This window comes from Pteropus medius, unplaced genomic scaffold, assembly GCF_902729225.1.
Source record: "Pteropus medius unplaced genomic scaffold, Ma_sr-lr_union100, whole genome shotgun sequence".
In the NCBI taxonomy this organism is placed as follows: domain Eukaryota; kingdom Metazoa; phylum Chordata; class Mammalia; order Chiroptera; family Pteropodidae; genus Pteropus; species Pteropus medius.
In genome coordinates, this window is record NW_024352839.1 from 866,214 (window position 1) to 890,342 (window position 24,129).

Here is a 24,129-nt window from a genome sequence, read left to right on the forward strand (position 1 = left end):
GAACTTATTCATTTCTCAGTTATTGAATTTGGTGACATATAGTCTTTCATAGTATTCTTGTATGATCCTTTGTATTTCAGTGGTATTTGTCATATAACTTCTCTTTCTCTTCTGATTTTGTTTATTTGTGTCTTTTCTCTTTTTTCCATAGTGAGTCTAGCCATGGGCATTAATTTTTTCTATTTTTTTTTGTTCCTTTCATTTAATTATGCTCTAATTTTTATTTTTTTCCTTCTACTGAATCTGGGCTTCATTTGTTCTTTTTCATTTCGTTTTATTGTATCATTAGTTTCAAGTATATAGTATATTGGTTAGACATTTACGTAGTTTATGAAACCATCCCTCCAATTACTCTATTACCCATCTGGCTCTCCACATAGCCAGTACATCATGGCTGACTACATTCCCTATGCCTTACTCCTCATCCCCGTGACCATCTCTCCACTACTAATTTATACTTCTTTAACTCTTCACCCTTTTCTCCCGCCCGCCCCCTCCCCGCCGGCAGTCACCAGATTGTCCTCTGTATTTGTGAGTCTTTTTTTCAGTTTGTTCTATTTGTTCCTTAGATTCTGCATATAAGTGAAATCATATGGTATTTACCTTTCTCTGCCTGACTTGTTTCGCTCAGCATTATAACCTCTAGGTCCATCCATGTCATTGCAAATGGTAGTTCATTTTTTTTTATGGCCAAGTAAGATTCCATTGCATATATGAACCATAACTTCTTTATCCAATCGTCTATTGATAGGCATTTAGGTTGCTTCCATATCTTGGCTATTGTGAATAGCGCTGCCATGAACATAGTGGAGCATAGATCTTTAGGAATTAGTGTTTTGGTTTTCTTTGGATAAATATCCAGAAGTGCAATTGCTGGGTCAAAAGTTATATCCGTTTTTAATTTTTTTGAGGAACCTCCAGACTGTTTTCTATAGTGGGTGTACCAATTTGCAATGCTACCAACAGTGAATGAGGTTCCCTTTTCGTCACATCCTCGCCAACACTTGTTCCTTGATTTATTGATGATAGCTGTTTTGACAGGTGTGAAGTGGTATATCATTGTGGTTTTAATTTGCATTTCTCTGATGATTTGTACTCTTGAGCATCTTTTCATGTCTATTGGCCATCTATATTTCCTCACTGGAGAAATATCTATTCAGGTCTTCTGCCCATTTTTCAATTGGATTTTTTTTTTTTAGTTGAGCTGTATGAGTTCTTTATATATTTCGTATATTAACCCCTTATCGGTTGTATCACTGGTGACTATATTCTCCCATTCAGTAGGTTATCTTTTCGTTTTGTTGATGGTTTCCTTCTCTGTGGCAAAAATTTTTTAGTTTGATGTAGTCCCATTTGTTTATTTGTTTCTTTTATTTCCTTTGCTCAAGGAGATATATCTGAAAAGAAATTACTAAGAGCAATATCAGAGAGTTTATTGCCTACATTTTCTTCTAAAAGTTTTATGGTTTTGGGTCTTACATTTAAGTCTTTAATCCATTTTGAGCCTATTCTCATATATGATGTAAGAAGGTGGTCCATTTTCATATTTTTGCATGTATCTGTCCAGTTTTCCCAACACCATTTATTGAAGAGACTGTCTTTACCCCATTGTATATTCTTGCCTCCTTTGTCATATAATAAATGAGATTACAGACATGTATTTATTTCTGGGCTCTCTGTTCTGTTCCATTGATCAATATATCTGTTTTTATGCCAGTACCATGCTGTTTTGATTACTATGGGCTTGTAGTATAGTTTGATATCAGGTATTGTGAAACCACCAACTTTGTTCTTCTTTCTCAAGATTGCCATGGCTATTTGGGATCTTTTATGGTTGCATATAAATTTTTGGATTATGTGTTCTAGTCCTGTGAAAAATTCCATTGATTTTTTGATAAGGATTGCATCGAATCTATAGATCGCTTTGGGTAGTATGACCATTTTAACGATGTTGATTCTTCCTACCCATGAGCATGGTATATACTTCCATTTATTTGTATCTTCAATTTCTTTTTTCAATTGTTCTTCTTTTTCTGATCCTTTAAGGTAAATGTTAGATTGTTTATTTGACACTTTACCTGTTTCTTGAGATAGGCCTGTAATGGTATTAACTTCTCTCTTTTGATGCATCCCTAAATTTTTATATGTTGTAATGTCATTCTCATTTGTCTCTAGGTATCTTTTGATTTCTTTAAAAAAATTTTTTTTGACCCAGTAGCTGTCCACTAGCATGTTGTTTAATCTCCACATTTGTGGTTTTTCCACAAAATATAAAGCCAATTTTTCCTTATTAATTTTTCTGTTTGGATCTATTTATTGTGTCAGTGGGTATTTAAGACCCTTACTATAATTGTATTTTTGTCAGTTTCTCCCTTTAGTTCTTTTATAGATTTTTGTTTTGTGAGTATTATTATGTTTTTGCAAAAAACTTTTAATTTGTACGATAATCCTTTTTTTTCTGATTTAATCTAATCTTCATTCGCTTGTGCAAATTCAGTACCTTTCCGCTCCCTTTTTATGGTTTTTTTTGTTGTCACAAATTATCTCTTTTAACACTGTGCATTATTTTCCAAATTGCAATAGCTATTTAAAAAAACACATTAACCTCTTTTAACCTTTATGATGTATTTAAGTGTTTAATACCCCATTCTGAACAAGGGTTGCAATTTTCTGCTTCTGTTTGTTTGTCTTCTTACTCACATCTTTATATCCTTTTATTTTTTGTTTGTATCAGGTAAAAGAGCTCCTTTCTCTGGCATTTCTTATAATGCAGGTCTTTTGGTAATCAATTCCCTCAGCTTCTGTTTGTCTGGAAAAGCATTTACTTCTTCCTAATATCTAAAGAGAACTTAGTTGGATATATAATTTTTTTTTGGCTGGTGATTTCTCTCATTCAGTATTTTGAATATTTGATTCCACTTTTTCTTAGCTTGTAGGGTATCTTGAAAAATCCAATGATAATCTAATGGGGTTTCCTTTATAGGTTACTGTCTTCTTTTCCCTGTCTGCCTTGAGAATTCTTTCTTTGTTTTTAATTTTTGACAGCTTTAATATAATGTGCCTTGGAGAAGGTCATTTTTCATTTAGATAATTAGGTGTTCTGTTAGCTTCTTGGAATCAAGGATTCACCTCTTTCCATAGGTTGGGAAGTTTTACTGATTATTTGTTTAAATAGGCTCTTAGTTTCTTTCTTTCACTCTTCTCCTCTGGTATACCCATTATTCTTATGTTGCTCTTTCTAATGGTATCAGATAGTTCTCATAATGTTCTTTCTTTCTTTATTTTAAGTCTCAATTCTCTTTCTTCTTCCACTTGAGTCATTTCTAGATTTCTATCTTCTATGTCACTAATTCCTCCATCTGGTCTATTTCTTCTGCTCTCTAATTATTCTTGATCTCATTTATTGAGTTCTTCAGCTCCAGAATTTATTTGGTTCTTTTTATAGTTTTAATCTCTTTGGTAAATACTTTGGTAAATGTTCATTGATTTTATTTTTGAACTGCTTTTCTGAGTTTTCTTGTATCTTGTTTTTTCAGAACTGCAATCTTGAATTTTCTATTTAAGTTTATTTTCTGGAGATGTCTTATTTTCTTTCTGAGCTACCTTGTCACCTTGATTATTCCTGGTCCTTGATGGATTATTTCTCTGCCTTGACATTGGAGGGAATAACTTTTTTTTTTTTTTAAGTCTCAACTGTTTAGCAGGTTGGTAAGTAGAGGTGTTTCTTTTGTTTCCCAGTAGGTGGTGCTATAGTGCAAATTTTTGTTTTTTTCTACCAGCATTACTGGGACTTCTGGGTGTCAGTGATGTCTACTCAGCCATGGAAAATACCTCTTATTCTCCAAAGAGGTGGGTGTCCTCTTTACCACTAGGTCACGGTCTCAGGGTACTAGGCCGGTGGTGGGATGTGGAAGGCTAAGGGTCTCCTGGCCCATGTGTTCCCAGCACCATTTTCCTTCAGCCAGAAGCTGCCAGCCATGCTGCTCAGTCTGAGGTGTCCCAGCTGCCTCTTTCAGGCTCCTCGGGATGGGTGGGGGAGGAGTAGGTAGGGGAGTGAGTTAGCGCGCAGCTCTCGTTTTTTCCAAGCAGGTAAACTGCAATAAGTATAAAGCACTTAGGCTGGAAGTCGCTGCCTCTCAGTGATCTGCCGAGCAAGTGTTGCAATGCTAGGTGGGCCACAGTAGATTGGGGTGGACTCCCGTGACTGTGGTTTTGTATGCCTGGCGATGGTGTTTGTAGGTTGCTGCCATCCTTTGAACCACTTCTCTGCCCTTGACCTCGGCTTCAGTCTCAGTGTATACTGGCCATTCAGGCTGGATTGCTGCATCTACCCTTCTGGTCTGCCCAGTGTGGATTGTACCTCAACCCTTCACAGCTATTCCATAGGCTGGGAAACCCGTGAGTGCTGGACTGTGCCTGTGGCTCTTGTGTCTGTCTTTCCCCCCATCTTACCTCCCTTGTTTGCTCTGATATGCCTACCTTCAGATGTCTCAATGCCAGGATCTCTCAGACATGTTTGTGTGTTGAGCAGGGAGTCTTTTGTTGAATCATAGCTGTCTAACGTGTAACTTCAAGTGGAGAGACCTGGAGGTCTCTTCACACAGCCATGATGCTTACATCACTCTGAGGCATTTTTTTTTAAATCTTTATTGAAATAGACAATTAGTTGCTTGTATTTACATTGTACAATTCAATAAGTTTTTTTCACTTATACTTGGCATATGATAATATACCAGTTTCAGTTGTATAGCATAGTGATCAGAGATCCACATAACTTGCAAAGTGATCACCCCACTAAATCTAGTACCCCTTTTCCCCCTTACATATTTATTACACTATTAACCATCTTCCCCATGCTACACTCTACATCTCCATGTTTATTCTGCATGAGACATTTCTTATTTTCTGATATAAGCATTTGAGATTGTACACTTTCTTCAAAAGACTGCTTTAGCTACTTCTCACATATTTTGATATATGATATGCTTCATTTTTGATTAATTAAAAACATTTTATGATTTCCCTGGACCCATGAATTATTTGACTTGCATCATTTATTTCCCAAGTGTTTGGAGATTTTCCTGTCATCTTTCTGTTACTGATTCATAGTTTTCTTTTATTATGGTCAGTACATTAGTTTTCTATGTAAGAAATTACCATACACTTCGTGGGTTAAAACAACAGCCATTTATTAGCTCACGGTTCTGTAGGTGAGAAGTCCAAGAACAATGTGTCTGAGTCCTCTGCTCAGGTTCTCACAAGGCTGAAATCAATGTGTCTGTGGAAATGTGTTCTCATCTGGAGAACTGGATCCTCTTCCAAGCTCATGTTATTGTGGCAGAATTCAGTTCCTGGCAGTTGTGGGACTGAGGCCATTCACTTTTCCTTTTGGATCTTTCTTAGTCCCTAAAGTCCACCTGCATTTCTTGCTGTGTGGTCCAGTCCACCTTCAAAGCCATCAATAGTGAATCTCCCTCCATCGAAATCACTCTCACACATTGAGTCCTTGACCTCCTCTGTTTCTGACCTCTAGATCCCGATAGGTTAGGCCCACCCAGATAATCTCCCTTTCTTAAAGTCAACTGTTGAAACTAATCATTGGAGTGATATCCCATCATATTCACAATCTCAGAGATTATATACGATTATACACCAGCGAGTAGAGAAATTTTGGGGGGCATATTAGAATTCTGCATATGGTCAGCTAGTATGACTTTGTATGATTTACTTTGATTTCAATTCTTTGACAGTTGTTAAAGTTTGTTTTATGACCAAGGGTATCTTCTATCTTGATGAAGTTCCATGTGCACTTAAAAAAATATAAATTTGCTTTTGTCAGGTAGAATATTCTATAAATGGCAATTAGATCCAGTTGGTTGATGGTGTTCAGTTTTTCTATATCCTTGCTAATTTTCTATTTACTTGATCTATTGGTTATTGAGAGAGGAATGTTTAAGTCTTCAACTCTAATTGTGGATTTTTCCATTTTATCCTTTGTTTATCAGGTTTTGACTCATGTAATTTGAAGCTATGTGTTAGGTGATCATACATTTAGGATTCTTATGTTTTTCTGTTGAATTATTCCTTTTTATCATTATCAATTAATTAATTATTTTTTAAATTAAATTTATTGGGGTAACATTGGTTGATACAATTATATAATTTTCAGGTGTACATTATAATTTAACATCTGTATATTCTATTGTGTGTTTACCACCCAAAGTTCAGTTTCCTTCAGCTACCATATATTTGATCCCCTTTACCCACTCACCCTTCCCTCTACTTCCTATATTTGATTTGACCTCCTTTACCTCACCTATCTCCCCCCTCCTCCCCGACCCCCTATCCTCTGGTAACCACTAGTCTATAGTCCATGTCCAAGAGTCTCTGTTTGTTTATCCTGTTCCTTTATTGCTTTTAGGTTTATATCCCACATATAAGTGATATCATGTGATTTTCAACTTTTTCTGTCTGGCTTATTTTGCTTAGCATGATTATCTCGAGTTCCATCCATGTTGTCGCAAATGGCAGTATTTCAGCTCTTCTTATGGCTGAGTAATATTCCATTGTATATATGTACCACAGCTTCTTTAGCCAATCATCTATCGTAGGACACTTCGGTTGCTTTCATGTCCTGGCCACCGTGAATAATGCTGCAATGAGCATTGGTGTGCAAATATCTTTATGGATATGATTTTTTAAGTCTTTGGAGTAAATACCCAGTAGAGGGATTGCTGGATCATATGGTAGATCAATTCTTAGTTTTTTGAGGAACCTTCATACTGTTTTCCATAGTGGTTGTACCAATTTGCAGTCCCACCAGCAGCATATGAGTGTTCCTTTTTCTGTGCATCCTCTTCAGCATTTGTTATTACTTGTTCTGTTGATTATAGCCATTCTAACAGTTGTGATATGGTATCTCATCATGGTTTTGATTTGCATTTCCCTAATAGCTAGCGATGTTGAGCATCTTTTCATATGTTTTTTGGCCATTTGTATGTCCTCTGGGGAGAAGTGTCTGCTCAAATTATCTGCCCATTTTTTGATCAGATCGTTTGTTTTTTGTTGTTGTTATTGAGTCATATGAGTTCTTTGTATATTTCGGATATTAGGCCTTTATTGAAGGCGTTGTTTGCAAATATATTTTCCCATTCTGATGGTTGTCTCTTTACCTTGTTGATGGTTTCTTTTGCTGAGCAGAAGCTTTTTAGTTTGATGTAGTCTCATTCATTTATTTTTGCTTTTATTTCCCTTGTCTTTGAGGTCAAAGTCATAAAATCCTCTTTAAGTCCAAGGTCCTTGAATTTCATTGCTATGTTTTTTCTATGCATTTTACTGTTTCAGGTCTTATATTCAGGTCCTTAATCCATTTTGAGTTAATTTTGGTGTGTGGTGATAGACAACAGTCTAGTTTCATTCTTTTGCAGGTGGCTTTCCAATTTTCTCATTTATTGAAGAGGATTTCCTTTCTCCACTGTATGTTTTTGGCTTTTTTTTTTGTTGAAAATTATTTGCCCATATAAATATGGGTTTAATTCTGGACTCTCAATTCTGTTCCACTGGTCCATGTGTCTGTTTTGCTGCCAATACCATGCTGTTTTGATTACTGTCACTTTGTAATATAATTTGAAGTTGGGAAGAATGATGCCTCCAGCCTTGTTCTTTTTTCTCAAGATGGCTTTGGCAATTCAGGGTCTTCTTTTATCATTATTTGATGTCCTTCTTTATTCTTGTTAATTATCCTTGCTTGACATCTGCTTTGTCTGATATTAATATAACCACCATCTTTTTTTTTGTTAGTGTTTATATTGTATATCTTTTCCTCCCAATTTTTAATTTTATTCTACATATATTAGGGTATTTAATATGGGTTTCTTGCTGACATGATATAGTTGGATCTTATTTTTTCATCTTCATCTGAAATGGGCAATTGGTGTTCTGCTCCTGACCCCTGTTTACCAGCTTCAAGCTTTCACATTAATGCCTGTAATTCACTGCTCACAGGGTGTCCAAGGTCAGCATCCTTAGCTTCCTGAGGGGCTTGTTAGGAATGCAGAATCCCTTGCTCCTCAACTCCTGGACTTATTGAATCAAAATCTGCATTTTGACAGAATATGTCAGTGATGTGTTTAAATATTGAAGTTTAAGTAGTGCAATCTCTAGGACATTACTTTTGGAGAATGAAACGTTTTAAAAATTACCATTAATTGCCAAAAAATGGATCTTTATCATTTGCTTATTGGTTATAAAGTTTTAAAATTTGTGATCTATTATCTGGTACATCTTAGGCCATTCTTTTTCTGATTTTCTCATAGAAATCAACATTTTTATGACCATGTGAACTGAAGCTGCACTCGTAACACAAATACTTTATTTAAAAAACCCAGCTCTTTATGTAAGCTTTCTACTTTGAAGGATATGAAATATCTTTTTTTTCATACACTTTCTGAACTGATATACTTTGTTACTTTGTTGATTAATTCCTAGCATGTTAATAAGATTTGATATAAGCATAAGTCAATTTTCTTGAGAAACTGTGTTTTTGTCTACTGGTTATATACATTATATTTAATGTGAGATGTGGATGCATATTAATATGTTTGATGGTCAGAGAGTGTGATCATGGTGGACTCTTATTATTCTTGGATGTCCTAGATTTTCTTCCTATGCCTGGGAGGCCTTCACTTCCCAAGATATGGCTCTCCTCAAGTTCTCAAGAAAGATGGCAGTTACATATTCTCCCAGATTCCCCTGTGGCCAGGGCCTCAGCTTAGCTTATCTGTTATAAACTGGTTGTTTGTACTTCTGATTCACTTTTATACCTTTTTGTAATTGCGCGCACTTTATAAAATATTATTGAACATCCTAAATTGCCAAAATATAATTGCAACCCAGAAAGCAATGAGTCTGGCTAATAAAGGTTGATAAAACTAATGGCCACTTTGGTCTTTGGCCTAAATGAAATAAAAGGGACCAGATTAACTCTCCTGCTTGAAATAATTTTAAAAAGTGGGTCAATGTGTTTGAAACAATGGTCTTCAAGACACTAGATATCTGAAAGTAAAGGATGGTAATTCCTGAGAGAAGGGAAACGAATGAGATGAACCCTAAAACTGACCTAGCTTACTGCCTGGAAAGAGCTTCTAGGCATTGTGCAAGACGGGGGAACCTGGATAGAGCTGACAATCATCCTGAGTTGAGGAGATGGCGCTAGGAATGCAGAGAAGCCAAGGAAACTAAAGTGCACAGGGCAGAGTATTGGATAGGAGAGTGCTCAACAGAGAGAGAACTCCAGAGATCTGTAGAGGATGCTTCTCAAGTAATCAACAGAGTATCGATAAATGTATGTGGGTGAAATCTACTTGAGGGTGGATAAAGAACCATCTGAAAATGTTAGAGGGAATAATCCTCATAGCTCAGGGCCAAGAAAAGTGAATTGTTTTACCACCCAAATTGGAAAAATCTCATAATTCAGTTGGCATTTGGTAGATGGTTTTGATTCAGTATCAGAGAAAAATTAGCCCTGAATAAGTGGTTTTTAGTGTTGAATAACAGAGCTTAAAAGCAAGACCTGGAAGGATCAAGCTATTACTTAACTGTATTCCAGAACACAGTTCAAGAGTATGTATAGAAATACCAAAAAGTCCAGAACCCAACAATGTAAAGTTAACAATATTTAGCATCAATAAAATCTTATAAGGCATGTAAAGAAACAGGAAAATATGGCTCATAATAATGAGAAAAAGCAATTAAAACTGACCCAGAATGTACACAGATAATAGAATTCATAGACATACATATTAAAGCAGATATTATAACTGTATTCCATATGAAAAAAAAAGCTAGAGAAGATATTAAACATGTGCAGTAGAGACATGGAATATATAAAAAAGATCCAAATTGAACTTCTGAAGATGAAAACTAAATGTCTCAAATGAAAAATACACCAGATGAGATTAAAAGCCAATGAACTATTGCAGAAGAAAAGATTAGTGAGTTTGTAGTCAAGGTAATAAAAACTATCCAAAATGAAACAGTGAGAGAAAAAATATTGAGAGAAAGAAATGAATCAAGTATCAGTCAACCGTGGACAACTTTAAGCTACCTCATATACATGCTGTAATCCTCAAGTGAGAGCAGGAGTACAGAAAAAAATATTTGAGGAAAAATTGGCTGAAAATATTCCAAATATGATAAAAACCACAAACCCTTAAGTCTAAGCATTCCAATGAACCCCAAGCACAAGAAATTGGAAGAAAACTACACCAAAACACATCATGATCGATTTCACAATACTAGTGATAATAAGAAAACCTTAAAAGCAGCCAGAGAAAACTTATGGCAGAGGAATAAAGCTAAGGATGACAGCAGATTTTTCATTGGAAACAAGGCAAATAAGAAAGCAGTGGAGCAGCATCTTTAAAGTACTGAAAGAAAAAAAAAAGTGAACCCAGCAAAATATCTTTAAAAACAAAGACAAAATTCATTTTTAGATATACAAAAGCTGCAAGAATTTATCATCAGCACTTCAAAAAATGTTAAAGAAAGGCCTTCGAGTAGAATTAAAGTTACATAGATGCAACTTTGGATCTACACAAAGAAATGAAGAGCACTCGAAATGGTAACTACATTAATAAACATTAAATTTTTTAATTATTTAAAGAATGTAAAAGGTTAATTTACAGTTTAAAGCAAAGGTAATAATACAGTGTGACATGTACAATATTAGAAGAAAATTATACGAAATGATAGCATAAAAGTTGGGAGCAGAAAAATGGAAGTACATTTTGTAAGGTCCTAAACTTTATGTGAAGTGTTATAATATCACCTAAGGGTAGATTGTAATAAATTAAAGAGATACAATACTAAAACAACCACTAAAATGATAAAATGATAAACATGACTTGTAGCTAATAAACCAACAGGAGAAAAAGTAAAATACTAAGACAATATTCGATTAGTCCAAAAGGATATATAAGAGCAGGAAAAAGAGGACAAAGGATAAATGCAACAAGTAGAAAATATGAAAATAGTAGATTTAAAATGGAGAATAGCATTAAATCACATTAAATAAAAGTGGTCTAAATACTTTAATTAAAAGGCAGAGGTTTTCAGATTGGTTAAAAAAGCAAAATCACAACTATATATAATATCTACAAAAACACAAAGATGTTAAAAGTAAAAGGATAAAAAATACATATCATTCTGAAGTGGACTATATTAATATCAGATGAAGTATAATTCAGAGCAAAGAATAATACCAGGGAAAAAATTAATTTAATAATAATAAACTATCAAAATATATGAAGGGTAAAAACTAAAAATATTGAAAGAAGACAAATTCACAATTATAGTTGGATACCTCAACACTTCTCATCAACAATTTATAGAAATATTTATTAAATTTAATTTATATGTCAGAAACCACAAAATGAAGTTTGCTCCAGTGTCCCAACCCAGTTACAAATCTAAACCTGTTATCCTGTACCTATTGGAAATGCTTCATTGTCAAGGAAACCTTACATACACTAATCACAATCCTCCAAATCAGCTTTAGCTAGCTTACCTTACCCTAGAAAATAGAACCTGATTGCTGGTCCTATAAAGAAATTCCCAGCCTTCTAGAAAATTATGTCCTGTTTTCATGTTGCCACTTCTAAAGTTCTATAAAACTCACTCTTGCCTAAAATCCCTTGGGAAGGGTGCTACACTGCTTTTGAGGCACTGTATTCCCACGAGCCATGGGTTGTTTTCCCTTGAGTAAAGGATATCAAAGTCATTACTGAATTGTATTGTTTTTGTCATTTGACAAATTCTATGGAAAATCTGTAAGGATACAGAAGACGTGAACAACACTATCAACTGACTTGAATGAATTGACATTTATAGAGCATTCTACCCCGCAAACATCAGGATACACATCCTTTTCAAGAGCACCAAGAACAGTTATTGAAATGAATTAGCTTCTGGACCCTTAGAAATTTAGAGCAATAAAGGCCCATTTTAGAAAAGAACAGTGTCTTGGTTCATTCAGGCTGCTATGACAGAAGATCATAGACTGGGTAGGTTCATTCAGGCTGCTATGACAAAAGGCCATAGACTGGGAAGACCAAGATCAAGGCACTGGCGGATTCAGTGTCTGGTGAGAGACCTCCCTTCCTTACAGCAGTCTTCTCAGTGTAACCTCATGGTGGAAGTGGCAGGGATCATTCTTGGGCTTCTTTTATAAGGGCATTAATCCCATACACGAGGGCTCTGCCCTCATGATCTAATCACTCCCCAAAGGCCCTATTTCTTTTTTTTCCTCTTAAAAAAATTAATTAATTAATTAATTAAACATTTTATTTTTAAAATTTTTTCCCCTCCACTCTTCCTTCTCTCCTCTGGTCACTATTTCTTTTTAAAAGTTAAAAAAAATTTAAATTACAGTTGATATACAAAAGTATATTAGTTTAGGTGTACAACATAGTGATTAGATATTTATATAACTTACAAAGTGATCACCCCAATAAATCTAGTACCCATCTGACTCATACATAGCTTTTACAATATTATTGACTATATTCCCTATGCTATACTTTACATCCTTGTGACTATTTTGTAACTACCAATTTGTAGTTCTTAATCTCTTCTCCTTTTTCACCCATCCCTCCAACCCCCTCCCATCTGGCAGCCATCAAAATGTTCTCTATATCTATGAGTTTGTTTCTGTTTTGTTTGTTAATTTATTTTGTTTTTTAAATTCCACATGTAAGTGAAATCATATAGCATTTGTCTTTCTCTGTCTGACTTATACCACTCACTCAGCATAATACCCTTTACGTCCATCCACATTGTTGCAGATGGCAATATTTCATTTTCTTTTTTTTTAGGGCTGAGTGATATTCCATTTTATCTATATACTACCTCTTTATCCATTCACCCATGAATGGACACCCAGGTAGCCTCCATATCTTGACTATTGTAAATAATGCTGCAGTGAATATATGGATTCTCATGTCTCTTTGAAGTAGTGTTTTGGGGTTCTTTGCGTAAATATCCAGAAGTGGGATCATTGGGTCCATCTTTGTTTCTTGTTATAGCCTTTGTTTTGTTTTAAGGTCTATTTTGTTTGGTATAAGTATTACTACCCCAGCTTTTTTGTTTGTTTGTTTCCATTTTCATGAAACATCTTTTTACATCTCCTCACTTTCAGTCTGTGTGTGTCTTTTGATCTGAAGTGTCTCTCACAGGCAGCATATGTAAGGGTCTTGTTTTCTTCTCCATTCAACCAAAAGACCCCATGCTTTTTGAGTGAAGAATTTAATCTATTTACATTTAAAGTAATTGTTCCTAGACATGTAGTTATTGCAATTTTATTTTTCATATTTTTAATCTCATTTTTCTTCTTCTTAAAGAAGTTCCTCCAGCATTTCCTGTAATACTGGCTTGGTGGTGATTAACTCTTTAGCTTTTTCTTATCTGAGAAGCTCTTTATCTGTACTTCCATTCTAAATGATAGTTTTGCAGGGTGAAAAAGGTAGAATAATCTTGGTGGTAGATCATTTCTTTTCACCACTTTGAATATTCTGTACCAGTCCCTTCTGGTTTGCAAAGTTTCTGTTGAGAAATCACCTGTATAAGTAACTGTCTTTCTCTTGCTGTTTTTTAAGATTATCTCTTTGTCTTTAACCTTTGTCATTTTGATTACGATGTGTCTTGGTATAGGCCTCTTTGGGTTCATTTTGGTTGAGACTCGGTGCTTCCTGAGCTTGTATGTCTATTTCCTTTGCCAGGTTAGGGAAGTTTTAAAGTATTATTTCTTGAAATAGATTTTCAATTCCTTGTTCTCTCTCTTCTCCTTCTGGTACTCCTATGATGCAAATTAGTACACTTGATGTTGTCCTGGAACCCCTCATTTTTTCAGATTATTTTTCTTGTTGCTGTTCTGATTGGTGTTTTCTGTTACCTTATTTTCTGAATAGCTGACTTGATCCTCTGCTTCATGTAATCTACTATTGATTCTCTCTAAGGTATTCTTCATTTCAGTTATTGTAATCTTTATTTCTGACTAGTTCTTTTTTGTTTTCTATCTCCATTTTTATATTTTCTATCTCTTTGTTAAAATTCTCACTGAGATCACCAACTCTTCCCTTAAGTTCATTGAGCATCTTTATAACCAGTGTTTTGAACTCTGCATCTGGTAGATTGCTTGTTTCCATTTTGTTTAGTCCGTTTTCTGGAGCTTTGTTCTGTTCTTTCATTTGGGTCACATTTCTTCGTCTCCTCATTTTGGCTGCCTCCCTGTGTTTGTTTCTATGTATTAGGTAGAGCTGCTATGTTTCCCAATCTTAGTAGAGTGGTCTTATGTAGTAAGTGTTCTGTGGGCTCAGTTTCACAGTCTGGGTGCTTTAGGTGTGTTGCTTGTATGGGTTGTGTGTGCCTTTCTATTTTATTTGGGCCTTGATTGCTGTTTGCACATCAATGAGAGGGATTGACCCTTGGGCTGATTAGTTGTGAGGACTGACTAGTGACTACAGTGGAGGAGCTGTTGTGCAGGGGCTGACCCTATGGAACAGGATTCATTTTATCAGAGCTCTTGTGCCTGCCCAGTCTGCCCTTTGGGTGTGTTGTCCTTGGATGTGGTCCTGTGTTATGCTCTGGAACAGACCAAAGACAGCCTCCAGGCATTCTGGTCAGAGCCTCCTGGGAGGGGCCCTGCTGCAGGTGAAGTTTCCCTGTAGCCTGTGCCCTACCTGGGGCCACCTGGCATGACCCACCAAGCAATCTGCAGATGGCCGCTACCCACATTGGGCTTGGAGGTACCTCAAGAGGCCAAGCTGCAAAACAAGGCCAGCTGCTTTAAGTTCTGGGCTTGTGGCTGCTCAGCAAGAAGACGGGGCATGTTGAGGCCAGATGCTGCTTGTTTAGGTATTGTGATTTTTTTCAGAGATTTTCGGAAAGTTTACAGCATGAACCAAGAAAAATCCACTGGGCCCACACAATGGATGGGGCAGGGTTTCAGAAAATCACCAGGACGGGCCAATCAGTGTTAGCCAGGTTGATGGAGACTCAGAAATGGCCACCTGGGTCTGCATGCTGGATGGGGGATGGCTGAACAAAGGAATAATGTCCTCTGCCAGCACTTCTGTCTGAGAGAAAGCTACCCCTTCAGCCCTTGATTTGAAGCCAGGCAACTTAGTTCCTCTCCGTGTGTCCATGGTGTCTTTCGAGCTGCTGCTCCAGCACTGGAGCTCAAAGTGAGCAAGTCTGTCAGCAGTAAGTCCATGTATGTGGGTCCCTTAAGGGGAATGTCTGTGACTCCTGTGGCCCTCCATCTCACTCAGCCACAACTTCTTCCAGTTTTCACAGCCAGAAATTATGGGGACTTCCCTTTCTGGCACTGGAACCCTGGGTTGCGGAGCCTGTTATGGGCAGGGACCCCAAACTCCTCTGGGAAGATCTCTGCAGCTGAGCTATCCCTTCTGATTCTCAACCTCCACACTCAGGTGTGGGGCCTGACCATTCCACATCTCTGCCCCTCCTACCAGTCTAAAGGTGGCCTATTCTGTGTGTTCCCAGTTGTAGGACTTTTCTTCAGCCCAACTTCAGGCAACTCCCTATGATTGTTGTTCTGTAGTTTAGTTGTAATTTTGATGTGGTTGTCAGAAGAGGCAAGTATAGTTAGTTTATGTACTCTGCCATCTTTACCAGAGGCCCCCTTTTAATGGTTTTATTTAAATCGTCTTTTTTTTTTCTGGGGGAGGGGGAAAATGCTTCTTAGAAAAGGGCACCTACAAAATACAGAGACCTTTATAAGAATGACTTGTTTTCTCTTAAAGTGAAAGAATTGGTGGGATCCAAGGAAAGTGGTAGATGGACTATTCGGGAGCATCTCCAAGTTATTTTCAGAAAATAGAGAAAATACAAAGCAAAAATTTACAATCAGGAAATCCTTCTAACAATTTAACTAATCTCATGGTTTACTACACCCTCTTCTTTAATGAAAAAGTGTGACTTATTACTGCAAATCAATTACTCCACTATAAGAAATATCTTATGTGGGCACCAGGCCTGGATGGCCCAAGGTCTGGCTGGTCCAAGGTCTGGCTGGTCCAAGGTCTGGCTGGTCCAAGGTCTGGCTGGTCCAAGGTCTGGCTGTGATCCAGGCCTGCGGCTAGGAATAGGACCCCAGATTTAGAAAATATGTAAACATACTTCAGCTTATTGTATCACGCATGAGTGGCTGAAGGCCACTTTTGTACTCTACTATATGAGGAGCCATGCAGTCTCCTGGAGGACAGAAGGGGAGAGGAGAAGGGTAGCACAAGAAAGGGGAGGAGAAGTGTGCGCAAGACTGCATGCCCCGTGCAATAGTCTGCACTCCCCAATAGAACTACATTTCTCAACAGAAGTGAGCTCTGCACAATGAAGTTGTTGCTTGCTGTTTCATTCTCATGTCTGCCTCTTGTGCTTTCTTCCAACTGGGCGTCACACCATCAAACCTTCCCTTCTCAGTCAGCAATATCCCTGACCCTGACACTAGAGACAGCTGACATGATCAGCTCGGCTCTGACAGCTTAGAACATAGTTTTGAATTACGTGTGTTTACCTGCAAAGCTCAGGGATGGAATGAGGCAAATGCACATAAAAACAAACACAAAAATCGACAACAAACCCCCTCAAACTAGGACAAAGTTTTGTCAAAAAGTGCCAGGACTGGAAAGACTAGGAGATCATTACACATTAAATACAACTGTGTATCCAAGACCTAGTTTATGTTAATGCATGGGATAATCAGATAGCTTTAACTCTCTATGGCTAGGCCCATTTCTCTTTTAGACAGACAGAGCTAGTGCTGCTCTATTAACAGCTACCAACATACTGCTTTGTCCTGTGAGATCTGTTTGCCACACTAGGCTGAAGCCACTAAACCAAGGGTTTCTGAAGACACTAAGAATACTGCATTTATGCAGGGATGAGGAGCTTATCACACTCATGCCAAGTCTATCAGCCCTTGGGATTCAACTTCCAACTCTGCATTTCTTTTATGCCATTACACCTTTTATACGTGTTTTTTCACAATTTTCCTGTCATGGTAAAAATCTCAACACATTCATGCCTGGTTCTGGTTACCCAGTAGTATTACTGTGTGTAATTAAACAAGAGACCAAAACCACAGAATGAAAGCACAGGGTGGGGATAAGAGGGTAGGGAACAGATGTAAAAATACAGATATGCAGATTTCACCTGAAACCTCAAGTATTTACCTCTTAAGTCTGTAGCAGAAGGCTACTTGCCACAGTTTAAATCCTTCGCCCATCACCCCTATTCTTGGACCCCAAAGCAGGGTCAGTTCTATTACTTTTGAACCTGGAATCCTCAAAATGGGTGTGGAAAGTCCATAAACACTTACCCTAAAACTGTGTAAGGCTGAAAACAGATGATGTAATGAAATCTACACTAACTGAAGTTAAAGTCATGTTACAAAAAAACTAACTTTAAGATTTATTTTTGTAACTTTTTAAACAGAGAAAATAACAGATTTCTAGGGGAAAGGAGGAATTGAAAAGACAGGCCCTGGGTAAAGATTATTACTACAGCACCTGATAGGCCTGCCTGAGAGAGAAACACAGGCACTGCCACACCACCACAGGGGACAGCTACTGTCTGAGGCTTGGAAGACCAGTTCACATGCCATGCGAAGCTCCTATAGATCCAAATCACAAAAATCGTCAAGCTTATCATGAAACAAGTCCCAGTTGTCTTCAGAATTTGTCAGATCATTATTTTCACCTGCAGCCAAAAGCATAAGCAACATCTCACCGAGCTCAAAGGTGACAACTTCATCTTCATTGTTGTCAAAGGGGATACTGTTCTCTTTCCACACTGAGCTCCCAGAAGTGGTTCCTTCATTGGGCCCGATATCTGCTTGAAGTTCCCACTTTCTGTCTCTGTGGCTCCTCTTTATAGCCATCAGGGTACACGTGCTTATAAAAACAGTTCCTTCCAGATAGGAATCTCCCATATCCTTCATCAAAATACCTGCACGCCTCGGTGCTCATTGCCTGCTTTTATTTCTGAATGAGTTTCTGCTTCTCTTTTCTTCTCTTCTACCCAGTACTCAATTGGAATGGCAAAATTAGATGTGATCTGGCATTCTAGGTAGGACTTTATGATCTTGCTCTCAAATTGATTAGCATTCTTCCACTTTTGAATACACTTGAGATGGTATGTGTGCTTGCAGTTGGACAGAATACCAAAGCAGCATTCACTGGGGTTGGATTTCTCATAGACCACCTTCATGCAGATCCCACACACCATGTCCTTACAGTGCTGGACAGCAAAAGAGAGCTCCATGTCCTCCTGGAGCTCAATGGAAAATTTTATATGTTATGATCGCTGGGTAACATCCACTGGATTGGGAACCTACAGCCCACACATATTTAGCTTAATTCACAGCAGTCTCCATGGAAATACACACAGTTCTCCCCATATCAGTGCTCTTCCACTGCAGCATAGGGGCAGAGCTGCTTCTTTGTTTCCACTGCGGTTTGCTCGTTTTCTGATTCTTCCTTGGTCACTGAGCCCTGCAGGGGTGCTTCAGTGCAGGTAAAAGCAGTATGGCCACAGTAAGGCTGCCCAAGAACAAACTCAATGGCATTTACCCAGTCTTCTGAACCTGCTCCTATAGTTGCAAAGTTTGAATTTCTTGACTCTACTTCACCTGCATTCATTTCAATGATCAGTTTAACTACTAATGAGGGACTTAAGGAAACAGCAAGAGATAATTTTGCAGTTAGATCTATAGCAGTCACTTCTTCCTGTTTCAAGGGCTTGCTATGTTCATATCTGCACGGCCTCTGTAAATATAGTACCCTCACTGAAAATACTTGCGTGCTACAGGTATGGACTATTAGAGAGGTCATGTGAGTAGTGACAGTTATCTCCTTTCTTACAAACTCCATGCATGAAATACCTCTTAGTGCTCCTGCTTTCTTTATCTATACAAGGCTTATCTTAGATGAAGGCAAGATGATGTAGATATCCTCTGCTGTGGCAATTTTTTAAAATAAGAAAACAATAAACTTTGCCTCGTTAATTGGCTCTTCCTTTCAAGAACATTTTCTCTGTAGCATGTGATACTATTTGATAGCATATTATTTACAGTAGAACTTCTTTCAAAATTGGACTTCATCCCCTCAAACCCTGCTGCTGCTTTATCAATTAAGTTTATGTAATATTCTTAACCTTCTAAATCTAAATGTTCTTAATGGCATCTAGAATGGTGAATTCTTTCCAAAAAGTTTTAAATTTATTTTTCCCAAAGCCATCAGAAAGATCACAATCTATGGCAGCTATAGTCTTGTAAAATGTATTTCTTAAATAGTAAGACTTGAAAGTCAAAATTACCATCTGAGATATGGCTGCACAATGACTGTTGTATTAAAAGGCATGAAAACAACATTAATCTTGTACCTTTCCATCAGAGCTCTTGGGAGACCAATTATATTATCAATAAGCATTGATATTTTGAAAGGAATCATCTTTTCTGAGATGTAGTTCTCACCATGGGCCTAAAATATTCAGTAAACTATTTTGTAAACAAATATGCTGTCATTCAGCCTTTGTTGAGCACAGGTAGAGTAGATTTAATTCTTAAGGGCCCTAGGATTTTCAGACTTGCAAATGAGCATTGGCTTCAACTTAAAGTCACCAGCTGCATTAGCCCCTAACAAGAGAGTTAGCCTGTACTTTGATTGATGCTTTGAAGCCAAGTATTGACTTCTTTCTAGATATGAAAGTTCTAGATGGCATCTTCTTTCAATATAAGACTGTTTTGTCTACATTTAAAATTTGTTGCTCAGTGTAGTCACCATGAATTATCCTAGCTAGATCTTCTAGATAACTTGCTGTAGCTTCCACATCATCACTTGCTGCTTCACCTTGTACCTTTATGTTTTGGAGATGACTTCTTTCCTTAAGCCTCATGAATTAACCTCTGCTAGTTTCAAACTTTTCTTCTGGAGCCTCCTCACCTCTCAGCTTTCATAGACTTAAATAGAGTTAAGATTTTGCTCTGGATTAGTTTTGGGTTAAGGTAATGTTATGGCTGGTTTAATCTTCTATCCAGATCACTAAAACTTTCTCCATATCAGCAATAAGTCTATTTCACTTTCTCATCATTCATATGTTTATTGGAGTAGCCCTTTTAATTTCCTTCAAAAACTTTTCCTTTGTATTCACTACTTGGCCTGAAGAGGAATTTTCATTCAAAAGGCTAATGAGCTCTTTGTTTTGCTTCTGTAGATATGCTTGCTGCATAGGCCATAGGGCAGGGCAACCTTGAAATTAACTAAAGACAGCCTTCCTTTTGCTTGTTCTGTCTAAACAACAAATGTAACTGCCTGTAACCCATTGCAACTCCCACGCTTTGTAACCTTTTGTAACTACCTGAAACCCATAGCAACTCCTGCACTTCGTAACCACCTGAGCACAAATTAACCAATTGGCCCATGCCAAATGAGCCCTATTTAAGCAAAGCTGCAACTGAGTTCTGGGGACCCAGATCTTCAGAGTGCTAGCTTTTCTGGGACCGCGGGCATAATAAACCTGAGTTCTCCCAACTCTTTGAGTGCTGCTTGATTTCTCACCTGTCTGATTTTTGCAACTTTTCTGCAACAGGCTGATTGGTTGGTTGAAGAGGCCTAGCTTTTGGTCTCTCTCAGCTTTCAACATGCCTTCCTTACTAACCTTAATCATTCACAGATTGATTTAAAATAAGAGGAGTGCAATTCTCCCTTTCACTTGAACAGTTAGAGGCCGTTGTAAGGTTATTAATTGGCCTAATTGCAATAATGTTGTGTCTCAGGAAACAGGGAAGTCTGAAGAGAGGGAGAAAGATGGGGGGATGGCTGGTCATTGGAGTAGTCACAAAACATAACATTTATCAATTAAGTTTGCCATCTTATATGAGCGTAGTTTGCGGTGCCCCAACACAATCACAACAGTAACATCAAAGATCTCTGATCACAGATCACCGTAACAAATATAATGACAACGAAAAAGTTGGAATAGTGTGAGAATTACCAAAATGTGATGAAGAAACGTGAAGTGAGCAAATGCTGTTTGAAAAATGGCACCAATAGACTTGCTTCATGTAGTGGCCACAAACCTCCAATTTGCAAAAACACGATATTTGCAAATCACAATAAAGTGGAGCACAATAAAATGAGGTATGCCTTACATATTTTAAAACTAGTCAAGTTGTATACTTTAAATATCTGTAGTCTTGTCAATTATATCTCAGTAAAGATCTTAAAAATAAGTAAATGAGCAACAGAGTAAATTCTGGAAGTAGGGAAATATTAGAACACTACACTTTTCTCTTTAGATTTTAAAAAACTAAATGCCTGGACAGTGCATATTGACATTTTTTTTAATGTGCAATGCATTTTATTTATTTATTTATATATTTATTTAATATTTATTTTTTATGGTGACACTGGTTAATGAAATCCAATAAGTTTCAGCTGTATATTTTATTTATTTATTTATTTAACAGTAAGGAATATATATATATATATTAACACTGGATGTTCACCTCCTATGGTTAGATTGCTTTCTGTCACCACATATTTGACCACTTTTATCCCGTTTACCTCTCCCCTCCCCTCTGGTAACCACTAGTCTATTGTCCATGTCCATGAGTCTCTGTTTGTCCTGTTCCTTTGTTGCTTTTCGGTTTATATCCCACATATAAGTGATACCATGTGATTTTCAACTTTTTCTGTCTGGGTTATTTCGCTTAACATGATTATCTCGAGGTCCATCCATGTCACAAATGGCAGTATTTCATCTCTTCTTATATTGAGTTTAATAAAACAATTCCACTGGCTAAAACTGTAGCCCATGACAGGGAATATGTGACAAATGTCACTTGTACTAGGAGGTTGTTAATTTTCTTCTAGAAGTAAAGAATATTGGATTAAGCACAAGAAAAACTCAATACCGGATTTTACCAATTAAGAATTTTCTTTCTTAAAGATGAGGCACATAAATAAAATCTTATATATTTCTTTTAAGGAGGGGCTCATATGTATTTTTTTCCATAGATGACCTCAGGAAAGTCCTTTATCTGAGGCTTGTGTCCTTATGAACCCACTATGTAAAGATATTTCCTTCCTCAGATAGTTAAGGAAAGACACAGATTTGAGTGATCAGTCTTCTTGTCTCTTGTCATGCTTGATGCCACATAAATGCCAGAGTGAGCCCCTCTCCAGGGAAGGGTTGCATTTCTTAAATAGGGAAAGAATTTGGACTGGCTGCTAATACCAGGTTGAAAACCCTCTCGATTCAAAGTCTTGTTTATTTGGTTTGACGCTCTAAATTTAAGGCAAAGTGCTTCATGGCCTGCCCTGGTTGGCCTGAGAGGTGCTCCAAATGCAGCCCAGACATATTTGAGTAGGTGCAAAACTGGCTGTGCTGTGGAGGTGTTGGGCATTGCCATGGGGCAGGAGTAAAATTAGAGAATAAGCCTTTATCACCTTTGTTCTGGGGGAGGGGCTGCTGCATCTTGGGCACATTGCAGTCAACCATTTTAACAACAAGCACTTTCATAGTACTTCTATATGCTTGGCTCTGTGAGCTCATTCAATACTCACAACACTCTATGAGGGTTCTATTATACAGGTGAGGAAACTGAAGCAAAGTAAGGTTAATTAACTTCAGCTCAAGGTCCTGACTTGGAATTTGAACCCAGGTAGACTGGCTCCAGCATCCATGTGTTTGCCCCTATCTGCTCTCTTCACAGTAAGGGAAAGACCTGTCTGCTTTAGCAGTTCCTGTAGTGGTAGACTGTTAGAATCTGGCTTAGAACTGGTACACTGACGAGCCAGAGTATAGTTAATGCCACTCTCTGCACTTTATTTTCTCCCCATCCTTTATTCTTGCTAATATAGAAAATGCTCCCTCCAGGAGCTGTGGAAATTCCATAAACTTTCTTTGTTGGATCCAGATCCTGGTGATATATCTGTCTTTCATCCTGGTTTAGAAGTTCAGAGGGGGTGGGATTGGATCTTAAGTGGCCCCTGCTATGTATGCAGAGTCAGGCAGCATGGTACAAAACCCTTAGTCAGCATAAATAGATTTATGGCATGAGTACATGCATGTGGGCAGGAGGGGAGGCTGCCCTGGTGAAATAGTGCCCTACTCTGTCTCCCATGACCCCATCTCTTGGCAGAGTCCCAGGGTTTGTCCTGAGCTCTGGTCTAATGAACTGCCTGAGCTACCACTTCCTTCCCCACAAACCACTTCAAGATGCAGGCTCAGGCTGGCAACACTTTGCACTCCAGCTATTGAGGAGCAGGACTCCCATTTGGCCCATATGCATACACAGAGTCAAAATAAGTGGCACAGTTGTATATATTTGGGTTCATTCATGGACTAAGGAGGGTGTTATCGAGTAAGTTGGATCACTAGGCATATAATCAAGGTGTTGAATATACCGATGCATGCCACAATAATTGCTGAGACCGCCAGACCGAAGACAATGTGAGATGCCTCGCCTGCCAACGCTCGTTCATTCCTTCTGTTGTAGCGCCTAGTCTGATTTGAAAGGAGAGTTAGAACAGGAACAGATGGGCCTAAAGAATTATTGGAAGAGGGTGATTTGTGGGAGTGTAAAGACCCAGTGTGGGGTCCTGAGGCCCTGAACCAGAGGTAGGAGAACATAGATGTAGTTGGTTCAAGGTTATGGCCAGGATGGTGACGGAGAGGAGGACGAGAATTGACATGATGCAGATTCTGACCTGGGAAGAATAGTACAAGGCTGCACTGCCTAAGGGGCAGCACAGGAACAAGGCCACAATTGCCAGCAAGAGGTGGTCATTGGCAGGCTGGTTAGACTTGACACGCTCTTCGGGCATAATTTGAAACACCTGGGGGCAAAGGGTGGATTATGGCTCAACATGGCGTCTGGGCTCTACCATCCCCTCTGAGCTCCTCCTTTTTCATACTAACACATCTCTCCTTGGCTTCTATAAATTCTTCATTGACCCCCTTTAAAACTCTCATTGTCTCTATCTAACTTCAGCCATTGTCCCCTCTAAACTCTCTCTATCCTCTTTAATACTTCCCTGCCCGCTGGAA

The 24,129-nt window shown here is 37.9% G+C and overlaps 1 protein-coding gene and 1 pseudogene across 1 annotated transcript in view; one reads left to right on the plus strand and one right to left on the minus strand.

Moving 5' to 3' along the window:
• Positions 1–24,129, plus strand: part of ATP4A (ATPase H+/K+ transporting subunit alpha) — a 130,541-nt gene that overhangs the window by 11,140 nt on the left and 95,272 nt on the right. The window lies entirely within an intron of this gene.
• LOC120592419 (E3 ubiquitin-protein ligase makorin-1-like) lies at positions 17,690–18,954 on the minus strand (annotated as a pseudogene).